Source organism: Anser brachyrhynchus (assembly GCF_964034855.1).
Source record: "Anser brachyrhynchus genome assembly, chromosome: 3".
NCBI lineage: Eukaryota > Metazoa > Chordata > Aves > Anseriformes > Anatidae > Anser > Anser brachyrhynchus.
The window spans coordinates 115,474,413-115,490,996 of record NC_137696.1 but is presented as its reverse complement, the minus strand read 5'-3'; the positions used below and the strand labels follow the sequence as shown (position 1 = coordinate 115,490,996).

Genomic DNA, 16,584 nt, shown 5'->3' with positions numbered 1-16,584 from the left:
TCCTTACCAAACCCTCTCTACCAATATTCAGAACTTTTTTTTTTTTTTTCCAAGTGAGCTTGATATTTCCTCAGTGCTTGTTTCTACCAGTCTTGGAAAGTCTGGATTTTTCCTTCACGCATAAACTTTCTCCCCTCCTTTTTTCTACCTCCCTTTCCACCGCCCCCCCCCCCCCCCTTTTTTTTTAAAGGCTAACAAAAGTAAACAGAACTGTAGGGAGTCAAATAATTTTGCTTCCAGTGTGGAAAAAAAATCGTCTTGGGTAACTAAATCTTGGGTATTAGCTGATAAGATTAGGTGTCAGAAGTGTTATAAAACAAATCAGATGAATAATGGGCAAACTGTTACTTCTTTCACAGCCTGAAGGCTCTGCAGGGAGAGCAGCCTTCTCTTAGCTTGTCAGGAGTGGGCATTTTTCAGTCGCATCTTCGGCCGATACAGCGCTTATTGGGGCGGCCTTTGATTCCCGGCAGCTGTCTTAGATCAGAGATGTTTATTCCACTGCGAAACCTCTTTGGATAGAGACGGGGGAGAGAGCTCAGAGCGGGGGCATCCGCCTTACCCTTTGAAGCGCCTCTTGCCGTCCTTTCTAGTCTTCTCGGCAAACCCTAAACCCTCTTCTCCTGTCACAAGTCAGTGCCCCGAGATAAGAAAAGCCTCCTGCAAATTAGCACGGTGACACGTCCGAAGTAACAACGGACCTCCACTGGCGGCTTTTGCGTTTCCGAAAATCGGATGCTTGACGCCGCAAGCCTCTCGGTCCAAAGAGGTTCCTTTCCCCGTTCCCTGTTCTGCCTTTAGAAAATATTTCTTTATTTGGTCAAGGAATCCTATCAACGACAGGGAAAAAGTTGCGGTTGTATTTCTCTTAATGTAAGGAGGGGAGAGGGGAAATAAACCTCCCCCCCCCCCTTTATTTTTTTATTGTTTATTGGACACCGTTTCGAGCGCACCGTAATTAATGTAAATGCACTTGCTGGACGGGTTGCAGAGTCCACCTTCATTGTAGGAAGGCCCTTGAGAAACGCAGGGCACCGAGATGACGCCTCCGTGTTCATCCCGCTTCGGAGGCTGTGGGAACAGTCCGAGTTTGAAGCCAGCTTGCTTTTGCTTTGCTTCCCACCGCCACCCCCTTTCCGCTCCGCGTAAAGGCTTTTGCTTTTGTCTTAAAAGGCATCTGAGAACCAACCTTACGAAATAGGCAAGGAGAGTGCTGAGGGGAAATCACCCGAGCCTGCGGGAAGCCTGCGTTTCGACAGCGTGTACATGCCACAGTGAGTTGAGGAGCGCGGTGCTCTGCGCGGCGCTCCGCGGGCTGGGTGTCGAACAGGAGGACCCTTTGCTGCGCGGGCCGGCCGTTGTCGATCCGGATCGGTCTGCGTTTTATCGACAGCGTCTCTTGGGGGTGGGGGGTGGGGTGGGGAGGAGGGAGGGAGGGGGAAGAGTTGCTCTGCCTCTGAAGCCCTCCTTAGGTTTATCTGCATCGCTTCGCTCAAGTCCAGCGGGAGTGGCCGTCTCACCGCCCTGCAGGTCTCTGTCTGCACAGCTTTGCTTGGGAAAGTCCGCTCGCACCACGCAGCGCGCCGGGCCGAGCCCGGCTGCCGCCGGCGTACGGCGCTGCTGGGTCAGAGGCACCGCACCCCGCGCCTCTCCGAGAAGGGACACGCAGCCCCGGGCGCTGGCACGGTGTTAACTGCCAGCCTACGGTCTGGGTGGTTCGCTCCCCCGCTTCCCCCTTTCCTCACTCTCTTCTTCTTAAGGGAGATTCACGGAGAAAGTCTCCGATGAATTTCTACGGCCGCTTTGTAATCTCGCGTCGTTTACGGCATGGAGTAAAGGAACCCGCATGCACGCAGGGTCCAGTGGCAGTTTCCAGAGTGGGAAAACGAAGGGCTCTGTCGTTTGGAGCCAATAGTTTTTCAGGGGTCGTGACTACGAGGCAGCTCTCCGAGTCGGCTCCAAAGGGAGGGAGGAAGGAACGCAGGGAGGGTCACTACACTGAGGCTTTCCCACGGTCGCTCCACCACCTCCTTAACACCGGGATAGCGAAACACCCGTGGAGAGAGGTAAGAAACCGCATCAGTCATCGGTTCATGGGAACCATTACAGCTGCGGGGTCGTGAAGGTGGATAAACCACTCCTCCCAGCTGGGCATGAGAAGCGTTTCATTTGTATGGCTGAAGCCTGCTTATCTGCCTGCCAAGATTTTCCCTGGACACGCATTTTTATGTGCAATACAAAATAAATAAATAAAAAAGAATGGACATAATCAGATGTACAGATGTATTAAAATTACATGGGCATACCGAGCACAGGATGCACACAGCCTCTTAATGTCATTTATATTAAATGTATATGTGTGAGCATTTCCTCTTCCCAGAAGGCTTTTTTCTTCCTTGTGCAAACAAAGGCTATCTCTCTGGTCATGCTCTCAGCTTCACTGGTGAATAGTTTGCCTATTCCTTCCAGTGTTTTGAATTTTGCTAGGCAGTATCAGTGCAGTAATTCCAAGGAAAGCAAAGAACAGATGAAATCACGACAGTCAAAAGAGATAAGTCGTACTAACCCCAAAATAAATGAGGGGAATTATACGGGAAAAGTGCCTTTTGAATCAGGGTCACAAATAATTTAAATGATTAATTACCTCCCCCTTCTTCTTCTTTTCTTCTTTTTTCTTTTTTTTTCTTTTTTTTTTTTCTTTTCTTTCTTTGCATGTGTTTTAATTTGACATTCATGCAGTGAATAAAACTTGCATAGGCCTCAGTCTGCCAACTGAGAGCTGATTCTGTTTTCACAGTTGCTTTAAATTTTGCTTTTTCATCATAAAAATATCACTGAATGGTTTGCAAGAGTAAAAACCAGGGCACCTGACTAGAGTTCTAGAGTTGTATATTCCTGCAAGATTTACGAGGGAAACTTTTTTGTCTTTTTTTTTTTAACCATTTCCAGTTACAGGAGAAATTGTAGAGATGTCTTGGCACATCTCTCTCTCTCTTTTCTTTTGCATTCCAGTCATTCTTTTTCTGCCCATAAACTGTTACTACTCTGCAACAGCCTGATTCTGCACAGCCTTCTCAGCCTGGTTTTCTTCTGGATGCAGGAAGGAATTGTGTCAAATGGGGTCTTCACAGTGCACATTCATGAAACAGAGCATAAGCATCTCTCAGAATATGTACTGGAACAGCAAACTTTTCAGCTTTGGATTACATATGTCTCTGAAAAGGGGACTGCAAATCATATTTTTTTAAAGGTTCTGCATGAGTTGTATATTACTCCCAGTTTCTCTGGGGATGGATTAATCTCAACTTCCTAGTTGTGTGGCTACAGATAATTCTGATGGGGCTGGGGACAGGGGAGAAGGGAGATGAGGAAAGGAGAGGGAAGTTATGAAGGTATATCACAGGAATACATGGCCTAAGTGGCCAGGAGCCATAAGTACTTGAGTTTCAATACCTCTTCTACCTCTGTCACCACCTGTGAGCTGAAGCAAATCACATCAGCTCCCTGTTTTGGTTTTGTCATCTGTAAAATGGGGATAATGCTGCTACTTTTGCTCCTGAGAGACCTCGCACACTCTTGTATAAACTCCTGCTCAATCTTCCTGTAGTGAAAGGAGCTATTCCAATTCATATATAACCTATACCTGGACAGCTGAAAGCAGTGGCTGATCTGAGAGATCTAATAGAGCGTGCAAGACAAATTTATGTTCACATGTATTTCCTTTTCAGCCCTGGCAGTGTTGTTGAGAAATGGAGTCCTACAGCCCAGAATGCATTTCTTCCCTACATTCCTATCCAATGACTAAACAGGAGGAATGTCATGGGCCAAATTCATCCTTGGTGGGACTCCAATGACATCAGTCATCTTTATAGGAGCTTTTTGAATGAAGTCAATTGGGTTTTATGAGGACTGAGTTTGGCCCCATACATATTTAACTGCTCAGAGACCTGCAGCAGTGAGGGGAGCTTTCCTTGTCTTAGAAAGAAACACTTCTGAGTTTGGGAGATACAAGCTAAACCATTGACCTGTTTAATACATTCAGGTATACCTTATTTAAACTTAAGGATCAGCTGAAGTACACTCAGCATCCAGCAGTATATACAATCAACCTCAGCTACTGAAAAAATACTGTTAGTTTTCTATGGCATTCTGTGTTTGCCCATGCTGGTACATGTAGTGCTGTGCCATGGGTACCTAGCAGACATTTTTACACAACAGAGGGCAGCACTCTTCAGGAATATTGGCATGAGGCTTGCAAGCTGAACAGTGGCTTCAGCATGGTGCTGTGGTGGCGTTGTTTGGCTCTGCTCTTCATTAGGTATAGTTATTCTAGATTCCACATCATGCTCATACAGTTCTGCCACTTCCAGCTCTCATCTCCCTGTATCAGCTCTCTGGGTCTGTAATTCCAATGCCAGTTACACCTGATGAGACCATGGTAAATCACCAAAAGGGGTGTTCCTTCCTCCACCAAGACAGATGAGAGGATCTCTGTAGCCATGGTTTTAGTATTGGGTAATCTTCCTCTGGAGGAAGATTTCTCTGCCTAAGCCTTAGCCTTAGATGACTCAGTGAGGTAAGACCAGTTCTTCTGTAGGTGACCTTTGGGCACTTTTCAAATATAAATCCATTATCTTTTGGACAAGACACACTGTTTAAGACCTCTTGTGTATTGGGAGGCATTAGATTTTCCTCTTCTGAACGAAATAGAATTTGCAGTTGCACCAGAGCAGACTTTTGTGGAGATCTTTTTTTCCGTTTTACAAAATCCATGTGAAAACAAATTTTCTGTTACTAAAGCATTTCAGTCATGGTTACTGTCATGAAACTAAGAGACTGTATCCTGTTTCCCAGATAGATCTTTCCATATCCATACTCAAATGATCTCCATGAGGACTTATCTGTGTACATTCTTTCTTTTTCATTATTCCCCACAACTTTCTAATGCTTTATTCTGCAGTGGTTTTGAAATCAGGGTTAATACTGGAAAGTGCACAGAAATTAGTTCAGTTGGTATATACAGGGATACTCTGAAAGACTTGATAGAGTCTGAAGAATTGTATTAGAATTTGAAAGGTGAATATATAAATATACATAAACACTTATTCACAGGCTTCTTGATTACAGAAGCATTATATAACTGATAGATATTAATTGATAGTATGCTTTCATTTTATCAGTCAAGCTCATGGCTTAGAAAACCTGTCTGGATTTTTTGGCTGTGATAGTCTGCTAGTCTGTGATAATTGCACCAAATATATACTTTATTTATTTATTTATTATTTTAAATGCTAGCATTATTGTTCCTGACAGAATAGCTACTGAAAAACAAAACCTTTTCCATTTCTGGCCTTTTGGATTTGAACTGGGGCTGCTCAAATCAGATGTTTTGGGTGAATGATTAATTTTTCTAACAACTTTTTTTTTTTTTCCATTCAAGAGTTGTCCAGACACAACATGGCTTTCTTCCAAATATATGTGAAGACATTTCAGTTTATATATGTCTCAGAAATTCTTTTTTTTTTTTTTCTTTATCTATTTATTCTCCAGGCGTTCAGCACCAGGCTACAGAAAAGTCTCAGGTGTAGTTTCAGAGGACATAGGACAAAACTTCCCAATAAGTAAACATTAAAATAGGTAAAAGCAAATCTTAGATACAGTTATCCTAGGTAGGAGAGGTCTGTGTGCTAAATGCTACTCTTAGGGAGTAAGTACATAGTGGTGGTCAGCGTGTTCATGACCCTGCTGCCCTTCCTTACCCACCACAGCCACAAGGCTGGTCAGGCACATGTCCAGAGGAAGGACTGTACCACATTTCAAAGAGCTAACCAGGATGTAAACAATACTTAACTATCTAGGGCTATTGGACTTTTTCTCTGCTCAGGAAAAGTCTCTTCCAGACACTTCCCTCACTTATTAATTTCATTCTCAGACCTCACAAATAATACACCCACATTTCTTCCGTGGGCTGCTGAGGACACTTCAATGTTTCAGGTCAAGGCACAGCCAGCTCTATCTTGCAGGTTTTCTTCCCTGCTAGTTGTCTCACCTGTGTACAGAGATCACCTGTGGCCTTATGCTGGTAACTTGTCCAGTCTGACACTCAGCTGGTCTGACTGGGATGTATTCATTGTTTAATGTGGCTGACCAAAATGTCATTAAGCCTGAACGATGGACTTTTTTTTTTTTTGGGGGGGGGGGGGGAGCTGGGTTTCATTTCATGGACAGCTAATTAGACTGGACACACTTTTATTTTTATTTCATATTTGTTTGATTTGAATATTACAGAAATTCCTTATTGCACTCATAATAATATATATATATGCATATTTGCCCTTAGAGCAAAATTTTTTTTTATGTTCAGTCTATATTGGCTGTGGGCTTACAGGTTCTTCTTATCTGTTTCTTTACACAGCTGTTTGTGTTGGTTTATGTGAGCATTGTTGAAAAGCATATGAAAAATAACATAATCTGTAGCAGAACGGGTGTGCAACGTCATATTCATAGACCTTGAAGAATGCCTTTCATTACCTTCCTTGGAACTGCTGGTTAATTTTTGTGGTGCCTATTGTGCCTATCCTTTTTGGATTTTTCTTTAAAATGCACTTATCTTGGAAAATATCTTCTTCAACACTTCACAAAAGAGCTCTGGGTTGTGCCACCCACCAAGAGAATTTCTGGATGTCTATTGAACATTCAGTGAGTTGCTGGATAACATTGGTATGTCAAATTTAGATTGTGTGGTGAAGGCTGCCATGTACAGCACTGAGCACAGTGTTGGCTGCTGGTCTTAGCAACCAATAAATAATTAAGAATTTGGATACTTGATGATTCCTAAAGAAGAATGACTCAGCTAACCCTCTACTGTTATTTCTTCATTATCACAGGCATAGATCCAGGCCAAGAACTGGTTTTCCCTTATGCATTTATTTGGTGACCACTTGGATATGGCTTAGGAAACAGTTAGTGTTTCTCCAGCAGTTGGGAAATGTTTACTTCCAGCTGTTTATTTCCCTCGGTGGATTAATAAGCCTATTTCAAAGTGCTGCAAAAAGGAAAACTGGGTTTTTGAAATGGGGAAGGAAGAACATCCAGTGACACAGTGTTTTCATCAAACTCCCTTTTTCCTGCACTGTAAAGGAAATGTTTAAATCAATGGCTCAGAGCTTCCTTAACTTTCCAATGTACCTAATAAAATATATAAATTATAAAACTTAATAAAATAAACTGCATCAGTTGAGGAAAATGGAAGGAGAAATTAGATAGAGAATTTTATATCCCTGAACCCAACCTTTCCACTGAACTGGTATCAGCCTGATTATCACATTATGAAAACAACACTAACTTTCTGCAAAGATTTACACCCTTTGTAAAACAGTCAGCAGGGGGGACTTGGTGCTGGGTACCATTTACTCAAAGCCCTTGTGACCTTTGAAGTCTCCTGCATTTTTCCTCCGGTACATTACAATTTAAGAATGTTGTCTTTTTTACTGAAATCTTACATAAATTAGGAATTTTGTGGCTTCTGAGTGTGGTCGTAAAGGGGAACCATCTATTATAGAGTTGTCTGCCAATTTAATGAGACAGACTTTTCAGTCACAGGTGAATGACACATGCTTTTTTTTTTTTTTTTTTTTTTCTCCTGGGATGCAGTGTATAGGTTCCTTTGGGTGGAGATCTTGATAAAGTAAAATTAATATGTATAGAGCTGATCATGAGGGTAAAGCTCTCATTATTGGTAGCAATCCTGTGAGAGTCGTGAGTCGCATCAGAAGAGACTGAGCAATGAACAAGAGAAAAAGCCCAGATAGGAATACCTGTTTGCATGCAATCCCATAACCAAGCAGCCAAGCAGATAAACTGGCTATAAGTCTGTGCAGCACTCATATATTTCTCTGACCTATTCCTGCCAATGAAGAGAATATGGAAGACAAAAGATCAAAAGATGACTGGCTAAACCTGGAGGTGTGAATATGGATTTAGAAGTCAGGACTCCAAAACCACACTTTTAAACTTAACATGTAAGCACCAAACTCACAGTGTCCCAGTTTTCAGGGATAGAGTGCCAGAAAGTCCCAACTGAAGTCTTTGTTGGCTGCAAGTTCTTAGCACTTACAGCACTGATTTTGGCATTTAAATTCAAGATTGTTAGTTGACTTTAGTAGGGCTACCCAGTTTATAAATCACTCTTTTCCTTTGGCCCAATGTTTGTAGATCTCCAGATGGAGAAGAGTGTGACCCAAAGGTGGATTTGGCAACTCCAGTATGCCTTAGGTCAAACATCTGTAAGGAACATGTGTCTGATTTCCTTACGACTTCATCATTTCAGTAGATGGTGTATTTAGTACAATGTTATATCTGCTACTGAAATAGCTGAATGCAAATACCAGGAACCTCTGGGAAATTTTAGTTAATAGGAAAATAATCTAAAACAAATTCATCCTGTTATAGAGCCAGGAGAAAATAAATGAAAATAAAAGGAGTTACTGATCCAACCAAGTAGGCACAGAAATGAAACCTCTCTAGGATTTTCTTTTTAGGTTCTCCAACTTCCATTAATTTAATGAGCAAACTAGGTCAATAGCACAGTCTTGTTATGAATAAATGAATGCCATAGATTCACTAATATTAAAGTATACAGTCAGCATCATTCACTGCTCTGCTGACGGAGCTGTGGCACAGCAGCTCTATATTTGGCTCTAATCCTAATTCAGACATTCAGCCTTATGAGTCAATGTAACACAACTGCTGTAATGAAAACACAATTATAGAGAAAGACAGCTGGAGTATCACAAAAGATCAAGTAGCCTGAGTTTCAAGTAGGGGTAAGAGAGGTAATGTCAACTGCATTTTGGGTTTCTGTATTTGGTTTTCATGCCAATATAAAATTCAGAGATTAGATTGAAATGTGGAAAGTTTTATAGTCATTACAATACTGATATATTATGTTGTACTCTCCAAGAAGATCATTAAAAATAAAAACAGTTGCAGAATTCAGATCACAGATACTGTTTTCTTCACATATGGTCTCTTGCTTTGAGGAAGGTTGCTTTGAGGAAAGAAAGCTTATTCATTATTTGTTTGAACTGGTAACTGAAAATCTCAGTGGACCAACAAAAATAATAGTACTTAATATAAGTAATATTTTACTTCTCATTTGTGGTGAGTGGGGATCTTCAGGGGACATTCTCCCCTCTCCTGGACATTATTATTATTTATTTTTTTGTATGTTATCTAGGTATGAAAGCAGAAAGCCACAAAATCAAAACCATTTGAATTAAAATAGCTGCAAATGCCTTAATTTTGGTCCTTAAAAAGGTTGCTTTCCTGAATCATAGCCAAAAACTCATTGCAGAATGACTTACTGGAACACAGGTAACACATTTTATGTAACAGATTGAAAGTGAACAGTTTGCATAAAGTTCAAAGTCTGAAATGCCCTTGTATGAAAAACTTGCATATTTATAGAAACAAAGGCATCACATAATTGAAGGGTAGTATATGTAGAAATATAGTTTAAATTTATTTATAGTGAAATTATTCACTACATTTGGAGATTTGAATAGTATGTAAAATACTGTAGCATTTCTTCCTACATACGTACAAAAGACTTATGAATCAACATATCCTGAATTTATAACCTGTGCCTGATTAAAAAGTATAAATAATTTTTCTCATTAAATCTTGTTATTTACTCTTTGTCTTTACCAGGTGGTGATAATCATAACATTGTGCATTATCATGTTAGTCTTTATGGGAGCACAAGACAGGTCTGCTGTGATTATCAGAACTCTGCAAGCTTGGAAGGAAAGCATGTGTTTTTTAGATACAAGGAAAATAATTAAAGAAGAAAACAGCTGTGTAACAATGTGGCTATGGCACAATGACACCCAATTGGATTTCTAATAAATGATTAAATTAATTGATTTCTGAAGTATTGGTTCTCTTTAAAGAAAAAGGAAAAGCAAAGTATCAATTAGAGTTTCATTGCAATCTTTAATTTTTTAAATTAATTAATTAATTAAAATTTGGGACTCTTAACAATGAACCTAGTTATTGGCCATATCACTCTTTCTGGCTTGGTTTAAGTCAGGTAGTCTGACGAGTTAACATGTTAGCATACAGAAAAGTGGTTAAGACATGCTAAGTGGGGCTTTTGTTTTCCAAAACTGTATGCATCAATCTCTGTTTTATTTTATACTGCTGCTGTCAGGAGCAAGAGTTACCAAGTCCTGTTGAGAATACATGACATCCTTGAAATCAGCATTGGTGATGGCAGAAATTCCTTTCTGAATATGCACATGTGAAGAGGTATATGCATATTTCCTTGGCTGCATTCATGTATCTTTTTTTGTGACCTATGTGGAATTCCTGGGAAGGATTAGTCCTTCAAAATGCTGACAGACTAGTTGAAGGAAGTAATTTATGATTAAACCCTTCCCCCTTTTCTGCTGATGTGAAGTGAGGAATGGTTTGTTGGAGGGGAATTTGCTGCAAAATGTGAGTTGTCTTTAAAATAACTAGTATAGGGAGCTGATTGCACTGCAGATTTGTCGGACTACTTTATCGTATGGGTCATATCATAATATCTCAAACTGCAAACCTTTTCTTGTTTCTTATATCTGTGTCATGGAAAGAGCTCACAGTGTTAATGGTCACATATCTTCCCACTTGAAGACAGTGTTCTAGATACGGTGTCTTGAAGATACACATGAAAATCAACAGCACTTGTGATTGAGGATGAATAAGAAAATGAATCAAAACTTTTTATTTATGTTGTCCACTGTTTTCATTTACTATTGATGTTTATGTGCTCACAGCATATCCAGCCATACACTATTTGGCTCAATGTTTACTTCTGTAACTTAGCTACAGCAATCTGTAGCCAAAGTTTGGCAAAAGTTGATAAAATAAAGAATATATTCAGAATGTTTGTTTAAAACATAATACAAAATTAGTCAAATTAATGAAGAAATATGCTGTTTGAGAGTATTAAAATGTTTATATTATCTAGATGATCTTTGCTATGTAAATAGTTTGTGGACAGCCAATATTTGCTTTTCAAGCTATCACTGGTTGGACTGTCTGCCTGGCACTATTCCTTTTTCTTGATTAGATGTGTGAGTAGTACTTCCAATGAATATTTTTGCAGTTCTGGGTTTCACAAATACTCACATATGCATCCTTCAAATCTGGTGTTTCTGAACACCATTCTGAACACAATTTTTGTGCTGCAAAATTCATGGAAATCATGGCCCAAAGATTAATTAATGAAAAAAGCAAAAGTATATTTGTATTCAAAATTAATTGCACCGTTTTCCCAAGAGTAACACACAAACACCCTTTCTCTGGTGATAGACAATACAGATACTTAAAAAGAAATAAATATACATAAATGAAACAATTGGATCTTATTTCCTGCTTGCAAACTGTGTGTGGGTGGCAGTTTATTCTCTTCTCATATTCCAACTGGGTCAGGTTCAAGTTGGACTTGAACATATTTTGTATCTTGCCCTTATTCTTGTGAAACTGTGGATTTATGGAAAGGGGTCTTTTGGCAGGAGAAAGTGTAGATTTTAGAGTTAGAGTTTGCTGCAGTGGTGAAGCTTAGTTTACCGTACTCACATGCTTACTATATGGTACTTGGTTGCTCATCTCATGTCAGCAAATCAGAAGAGAGTTGTCATATTATTTTTCTTTATTTCCAGACACAGGCCAGTGAGTGTTTTGCAAGAGTCAAATAAATAGACATGTATTCAGAAGCAAAATTCATGATTATGCTGAAGGGTTTACAGTTAAGCCTGATGTTTCAGAATTTGTTTTTGAGTCAATGTCCACATCAAAGCTGTAGTTCCAAAAAGCAGTTTGAAGAGATAACATGCATTAATGTTGATGGAATTTTCAATATAAGTTTTTACATTTATATATATGTATATTCATATGTTCACCCATATTATATCTAAATGAAAATCCTTTCTGCTTTTTGTTAGTATTCTGTAGCTACTATTTCTGTGTAAGCTGGCTGGACTACGGGTTACATTTTGCATATGTGAATTTATTGCTTTTTCCTACTGCAAAGTTCAGGCTATAGTTTGAACTCCAAAGAGCCTAACTTCAATGTCTTGGATTGGCCAGGACAGCGGGAATCATATATGGTTTGAGCATAACATTTGAACTGCTCATGAGTGATAAACCATTAGATCTTTAGATAATATGCTTCTGAAGCTATATCTGTGCCAGCAGTTCAAGTGGGCGAGGGACTGCTCTCTAACTATGAGACCTACTGGAATTTATGAATATACAGTTAAAACTGAGCAATTAAAACTTATTTTTATACCATAAAGATCTTATCCCATATGTTGATAAAGAAATGACAGCGTTAGGTATGCAATTGTTTCAACCATTTGTGATGTCTGTAGGAAACTATTTTAAATTGGGATATATGGGTGTTGTATCTTGAATATATTACCCAGAAAGTTAATCGTACTGTCTTTTCAGCCTCATGCTAAAAGCAAGCCTGGTGGCAGTTTTGTTTTGAAGTCACATCTCCAATGATCTGGCAAGGCTGTGGGACTAGGCCAATGAAGTACAGGGAAGTGGAGACTTCCAAAGTTGTTGGGATAGAGGAAAACAGGGAAAGTCTTTTTAGAACATAAAATATATAACAAGAAATGTATACAATTATCTGAAAGACCAATTTGCCCAGCAGTTAGAATACACAACAGATTATGTGGAAAAGACTGTGCCTTGCTCTGTTAAGCAGAGGTTCTTTCCACTGCTCTTAATGGCTAGAAGAATTGGTTTAGAAAAACTTAGCCCTCTCCTTCTTCCCAAATTTGCTGTCCGAAGCTGTTCTGAACTCAACAGTGTTTTTTGATTAACTTGTGCACTAATGCTCCTTATCTAGTTACTCTGTATTTTTCCCTACTCTAGGTAGCTGATGCTATATATCTATCCATCTGAATACTTTTTTGAGAGCCTGTTTTGGGGCTTCCTAATTTTCTCAGAACCATGGTCATAGGGCTCTAACAAATGAAGTCTAAAGTTCTGTGATCGGATGGAGCTGTATAACAACATCATCACTGAAGTCCATCTGAAACCTAGAGATCTTATTCCATTCCCTAGGAATCTGAGTGCATTACTGCTAAGAGAGTATCTGAGAAGCAGGAGAGGAATCTCTTATTTCTAGACAGTAAGAAATAATTGAAATACGGTCCTGTCCTTATGCAGGCTGTTAAGACATGACTGAGACCAGATTTAATAACTTTTGCAAAATTTATCCTTAGCATGTTCACCCAGTGTGAGAGAGAGACCTCCTTCCTAGAAAGACATCATACACCACTGTAATTGGCAACATGTGCACTACATGCACAACCTAAAATTAAATTGACATGCCTCAGGAATTCCATCTGCTGTTGGATCAAACCTACCACAAAGTGAGCAGGGGAGCTAGGCCACTCAGAACTTCAGTCTCTCCCATAAAGCTGCGGGCAATGGTATGAAAAAGGAGGGGTCAAGGCACAGAATTTATCACCACAATTCTGTTAACTATTCTGAAGAAAGATATGGTCATCATGATGGGTAGTAATGGTCAAACAATAGAAGTTCCGTGTGTCCCAAGTAATGGTTTCTTATCATTTCTTACATCTTTTTCTGATATATCCAATGCTACTCATTGCTGAAGGAGTTTACAGGGCAACTGATTCACCGGTTGACCTGACTTAAAAAACAAATTGTTTCTAGGAAAGGGCCTGATAACAAAATCAAATAAAATGAATTATTAATGAGGATTAAAAGGACAGCTGGCATCTAAAGGAATGTACAAATCTGCAAGCCAACAGAATGACTTCTAAAGCAAATATGACAAAACAGAGTCTGATCATGTAGACGTTTGTTAAGTGCAGAGATTACAAACCAAGAGAGTTTCATTGGCCTTAGCCATTCTTCATTTATGGTTACAGTGACTTGTGATAGTGGGCACCATGTTGCAGGTCTAGATCTTCATGTTGCTATGCAATGTCAAAAAGAAGTCTGTATGCATACAGACTGCAATATTAATTTTGAAGGGAATAGGAGTGTGCATTTGCAGTTCATCTGTCAGTAACAGACAGAAAACATTTTCTTGACTTAGAAAATACTTATATTTGAAATATTTTTAGCTGTAAGAGTAATCCACAACTATTTTTATAAAAACAAACTAATTGGAAAGAACTGTTTATCACAGCCCAGCATTCCCAGAAGGGGAATCAATTTATATAAACATGCTAAAACTGACCTATTTATGAAATGTTACGGAGAGCTGAGAAGAGAACCACAACAGATCTTTATCTTATGTTCACTGTTTTAGAAGATCAACAGTAAGATGAAGGCTGAGGCTAGTTATCACATATGTTTTAGACGTGAATGCTAAGGTAATCTAAAATCCACTGCCAAAGCCACTGTGACTGCCAGAAAAATGTAAATTAATGTTCCAGGGCCCTCATTATATGCTTAATATGACTATGCTTCCCTTTCCACATAAATCATTATGAATGTATCTGTCAGTTGCTCCTATGAAAATCACTGAACACAAACATAAATGAAATGCTGAAAACTGTAAAGAAACCATAATAAATTTTTGATGTAATCCCTATGGAAAAATGAAAACAAAAACAAAAATCAAGAGAGAGAAGTTTTTAATTTAATATATGGAAATTCTCTATTAAAAACTAACGTTAATATGCATAAGTGCAGATTTGTTTTTAACGCAGCTTAATTTAGTAAATGAATATGCAGATCAGAAAAATTAGTGAAAAGACCAAATATGTTCTGCAAGTTCTTTTTTGTCCATAAACAACTGTTACCTTCAGAGAACTTTCTGCTGGCCTCATTTATCATAACCAAAGAGGAAAACACCCATGCTGTTGAGGTCAGTGGCAAAACTGCTATGGATATCAGCAAAGCAGCAATTTCAACCAGTTATTTTTATCAGGCAGAGATTCTCTTCTGTAAGGACTACAACATTCTCTTTTTTTCACTAAATGAGAGGTTATTATGCATGGCCATATACACATAAGAAAGACTGGGAAAGAGCAAAACAGTCTCTTTCTGTCATGACCTTTGTGTAATAGGTTGGCAAAATCCATTTACATCATTTTTTCATCTCCCTTACATCTGGAGGCTTGAAGATCCAAGAGCTATATTCAGCAGTAATAAAAAATTTCACAGCCTTATCTCATTTTGGAGTGGTGCTGCCTGAAGTATCATTCAGGAGCTCATAGTCTGTCTGTGGTGGTGTACCTGATGTTGATACAGATGTTTCTTCTGAGTACCTAGTTACTGCAGAAAGATTTAGGTCATTCCAAAGTACTTGCTACATGCTGGAGATCACAACTCTCATGCTCAAGTTCTAATTTTCCTAAAGTCAATGCAAAAGTGAGGCAAAGCCTTAAGCAGCAGCATTATTACTAATCTACAAAACTAGAACAGATGGTATTGTTGACATGAAGGAAAAGAATTTTCCAAAAGAGTGAAGCACATGAAAATTTTGGAAATTGTAAGGTAGAGTTTATCTAACAATGCCCTAGAAAAGTGTTTTATTTATGATGTTGCCCAGTAGCATTGCTCTAAGCTAAGATAATCACCATATAAACATGACTTTTTTTGAGTGTTAGCTTTCTTCACTGAGGAATTGAGCGAGGGAGAGACGAAGGTAGACATAGCAAGGAAGAAGGGAGGGGAAAAGGCGGACAGAAAAAACAAGGAGAGTGCCAAAGCAAGGGAGATAGTGTTTGTGTTTAAAAGAACTTGAGGCTATGCCAAATCAGAATTTTCTTTAGGAATTTGAGAACTAAAAAACTTCATGAGCATGCACAGATCATGGGCAGAGGGAGACACTTTTAAGTTCACCATACTGTAACAAGGCTGGGGAGAGAAAGCAGAGAAAAGAAATAAATGGCTATTGGCTTTTGCTGAAATGAACAGAGGAAGGTTCATTGGATAGACTGTGAACCTCAGCAATTCTTTCAGTTAGCCTGGCTCAGGCAGATGATTATTAACAAAATCCAGTAGTAAGAAAAGGATTTCATACTGCTTCTATTCTAGGACCAATAAATAAATCAATAAAGCATACATAAATAAATACATAAACATGATATTCAGCTTGTGCATTTGGTTAAGCTCTGAGTTTGTAGTGTGAGGTTTCTGAAAGTTAAAATTCTTTGAAACTCAGACATGTAAATGGATGAACTAAAAAGCTTAGTGAGACAGTGCAAGTTCATAAGCTCTTGAATTAGCACAAACACATTTTCGCTGGAGTTGAGTTCAGCCCAGGTTGCTCAGCGCTTTTAGTCTCAGTGTGCTGAAATCAGGTCTACAGGAGAAATTGTTGGGAAAATACAGTTGATGTGGGAGGTGATTTTTTTAAAATGTTATTTCCAGTCAGTGTAAGTCTGGATAGATTGTGTGTGAACTGTAACTATATCAACCAAATTACAAGAAGCTATTTGTCTTTTCTGCTGTAAACTACTAGAAGTTTAATGTTTTTGTAAAAATATGGCATTTGGCATTAGTAAAAATATGGCATTTGTAAAAATATGGTCTAAA

At 39.0% G+C, this 16,584-nt stretch overlaps 1 protein-coding gene across 1 annotated transcript in view; it reads left to right on the top strand.

Moving 5' to 3' along the window:
* Positions 1–179: 179 nt before the first annotated feature.
* The window catches only part of LOC308193673 (uncharacterized protein), a 109,761-nt gene continuing 93,356 nt past the window's right edge, over positions 180–16,584 (top strand). The window contains exons 1-2 of the mRNA XM_080588605.1: positions 180–963; positions 1,174–2,066. The gene's annotated coding sequence lies outside the window, so the exon portion shown is untranslated. The remainder of the gene's footprint in view (positions 964–1,173; positions 2,067–16,584) is intronic.